The sequence below is a fragment of the Anser anser genome (genome assembly GCF_964211835.1).
Source record: "Anser anser genome assembly, contig: HAP1_SCAFFOLD_40, whole genome shotgun sequence".
In the NCBI taxonomy this organism is placed as follows: domain Eukaryota; kingdom Metazoa; phylum Chordata; class Aves; order Anseriformes; family Anatidae; genus Anser; species Anser anser.
Genome location: NW_028153557.1, coordinates 1593531 through 1597216, shown reverse-complemented (window position 1 = coordinate 1597216; position 3686 = coordinate 1593531).

Genomic DNA, 3686 nt, shown 5'->3' with positions numbered 1-3686 from the left:
CAAGGCAAAGCACAGCAGGGGTAGGAAAAGCAAAGCAGAGCAGAGAAGGTAAAGGAAAGCCGTGGCAGGAATATGAAGCAAAGGAAAACAAAGGAAAGCATGGCCTGAAAAAGCATGGCCAGGAAAGGCAACGCAGAGCAAGGCAAAGCAAAGCAGTGCAAACTGGCACAAGGAAAGCCCCAGCAGTGCCAGGAAACGTAGAGCAAAGTAACGAAAGCAGTTGGAGGCGAGGCAAAGCACAGCAGGGGTAGGAAAAGCAAAGCAGAGCAGAGAAAGTAAAACCAAGAGGTGCCAGGCATACGAAGCAAAGGAAAACAAAGGAAAGCATGGCCTGAAAAAGCATGGCCAGGAAAGGCAACGCAGAGCAAATCAAAGAAAAGCAGTGCAAACTTGTACAAGGAAAGTCCCAGCAGTGCCAGGAAAGGTAGAGCAAAGTAACGAAAGCAGTTTGAGGCGAGGCAAAGCACAGCAGGGGTAGGAAAAGCAAAGCAGAGCAGAGAAGGTAAAGCAAAGCCGTGGCAGGAATACAAAGCGAAGCAAAACAAAGGAAAGCATGGCCTGAAAAAGCATGGCCAGGAAAGGCAACGCAGAGCAAGGCAAAGCAAAGCAGTGCAAACTCGAACAAGGAAAGTCCCAGCAGTGCCAGGAAACGTAGAGCAAAGTAACGAAAGCAGTTGGAGGCAAGGCAAAGCAGAGCAGAGAAAGTAAAACCAAGAGGTGCCAGGAATACAAAGCGAAGCGAAGCAAGTCAAAGGAAAGCATGGCCTGAAAAAGCATGGCCAGGAAAAGCAAAGCGTGGCCAGGAAGACCAAATCAAAAAGGTCCAAAAATAAAACAAAACAATGCAATGAATATGTATCTATATTAAAATAAAACAAACAAACAAACAAACAAAAAAAACAAACGCAAAAAAAAGACCAAGCAAAGCAGGGCCAGGAAAAGCAAAGTAAAGCGTGTCCAGGAAAGGCAAAGCAGTGCAAGGCAGAGCAAAGCAAAGGAAAGTAGCACAAGGAAAAACAAAGCAGGGCCAGGAAAGGTAGAGCAAAGGAAAGAAAGAAATTGAGGCGAGGCAAAGCACAGCAGGGGTAGGAAAAGGAAAGCAGAGCAGAGAAGGTAAAGCAAAGCCGTGGCAGGAATACAAAGCGAAGCAAAACAAAGGAAAGCATGGCCTGAAAAAGCATGGCCAGGAAATTCTACGCAGAGCAAGGCAAAGCAAAGCAGTGCAAACTCGTACAAGGAAAGTCCCAGCAGTGCCAGGAAACGTAGAGCAAAGTAAAGAAAGCAGTTGGAGGCAAGGCAAAGCAGAGCAGAGAAAGTAAAGCCTAGAGGTGCCAGGAATACAAAGCGAAGCGAAGCAAGACAAAGGAAAGCGTGGCCTGAAAAAGCAAAAGAAAACATGGCCAGTGGAGGCAAAGCAGTGCAAGGCAAAGCAAAGCAGTGCAAACTTGTACAAGCAAAGTCCCAGCAGGGCCAGGAAACGTAGAGCAAAGTAACGAAAGCAGTTGGAGGCAAGGCAAAGCAGAGCAGGGGTAGGACAAGCAGAGCAGAGAAAGTAAAACCAAGAGGTGCCAGGAATACAAAGCGAAGCAAGACAAAGGAAAGCGTGGCCTGAAAAAGCATGGCCAGGAAAGGCAACGCAGAGCAAGGCAAAGCGAAGCAGTGCAAACTTGTACAAGGAAAGTCCCAGCAGTGCCAGGAAAGGTAGAGCAAAGTAACGAAAGCAGTTGGAGGCAAGGCAAAGCAGAGCAGACAAAGTAAAACCTAGAGGTGCCAGGAATAAAAAGCGAAGCGAAGCAAGACAAAGGAAAGCATGGCCTGAAAAAGCAAAAGAAAACATGGCCAGTGGAGGCAAAGCAGAGCAAGGAAAATGGAAAGCAGTGCAAACTCGAACAAGGAAAGTCCCAGCAGTGCCAGGAAACGTAGAGCAAAGTAACGAAAGCAGTTTGAGGCAAGGCAAAGCACAGCAGGGGTAGGAAAAGCAAAGCAGAGCAGAGAAGGTAAAGCAAAGCCGTGGCAGGAATACAAAGCAAAGCAAAACAAAGGAAAGCGTGGCCTGAAAAAGCAAAAGAAAACATGGCCAGTGGAGGCAAAGCAGAGCAAGACAAAGCAAAGCAAAGCAAAGCGAAGTAGCACGAGGAAAAGCAAAGCATTGCCAGGAAAGACAAAGCAAACAAAGCAAAGCAAAGCAATCTGAGGCAAAGCACAGCAGGGGCAGGAACAGCAGAGGAAAGTAGAGAAGGAAAACCAAAAGTGTGCCCGGAAGAGCAGAGCAGAGCAAAGCAAAGCAGAGCAAGGAAGAACAAAGAGAAGAGAAGCAAATGTAAGGAGCTGGCGGCCAGCCCTCCTGCCGGTTCCCAGTGTCTGCGGGGCAAAGACCGCAAGGCCCTCATGCCGGGTAGAGCTGGCGGCCAGACTCGGACGGTGGCTGTACCCTGCTCGCCCGCTCCCCGGCCTCCCTGACACCTCATAGTCCGCCGTGACAGCGGGCAAGAACCATGTCTTGCTTTACCTGGTTTTATCTTTATTTATTTATTTATTTATTTATTTATTGTTGGCTTCCATCCAATGTAGTTGTGGGAATCATGTAGTTACTTACCGTCGTTGAAAACCTCACCCAACGCCGTCCCCAGACAAATAGCAGTGGGGCCCGCCTAGCGGCAGGCCACACAGCTGGGGCCACAGAACTGACCATGTCGGGTGGCCGGGCCTGCTGCCCCCACCCTCGAGTTGGGAGGGGACAGTGTCCGGGCTGCGGGGAGGCCCAGCTGTGTGTCTGAGGGTTTATGCGTTCCGAAATATACCGATAGCCTCATCGGCAAAATCGTCGGGACAGTCTGCAAAGGAAGCCTAGCGCAGCACAGGAGAGCAGAGAAATGAAGAGGAAAGCAGAGCAAGGCAAAGCAAAGCAGTGCAAACTGGTACAAGGAAAGTCCCAGCAGTGCCAGGAAACGTAGAGCAGAGTAAAGAAAGCAGTTTGAGGCAAGGCAAAGCACAGCAGGGGTAGGAAAAGCAAAGCACAGCAGAGAAGGTAAAGCAAAGCTGTGGCAGGAAAACAAAGCGAAGCAAGACAAGGGAAAGCATGGCCTGAAAAAGCATGGTCAGGAAAGGCAACGCAGAGCAAGGCAAAGCGAAGTAGTGCAAGCTTGTACAAGGAAAGTCCCAGCAGTGCCAGGAAACGTAGAGCAAAGTAAAGAAAGAAGTTTGAGGCGAGGCAAAGCACAGCAGGGGTAGGAAAAGCAAAGCAGAGCAGAGAAGGTAAAACCAAGAGGTGCCAGGAATACGAAGCAAAGGAAAACAAAGGAAAGCGTGGCCTGAAAACGCATGGCCAGGAAAGGCAACGCAGAGCAAGGCAAAGCAAAGCAGTGCAAACTTGTACAAGGAAAGTCCCAGCAGTGCCAGGAAACGTAGAGCAAAGTAAAGAAAGCAGTTGGAGGCAAGGCAAAGGAGAGCAGGGGTAGGAAAAGCAAAGCGGAGCAGAGAAGGTAAAGCAAAGCCGTGGCAGGAATACAAAGCCAAGCAAAACAAAGGAAAGCGTGGCCTGAAAAGCAAAAGAAAACATGGCCAATGGAGGCAAAGCCGAGCAAGGCAAAGCAATGCCCTGCTAGGGAAAAGAATGCGGCATAAGGAAAAGAAATGACAAGCAGGGCCAGGCAAAGCAAAGCGCGGCCAGGAAAACCAAAGCAAAG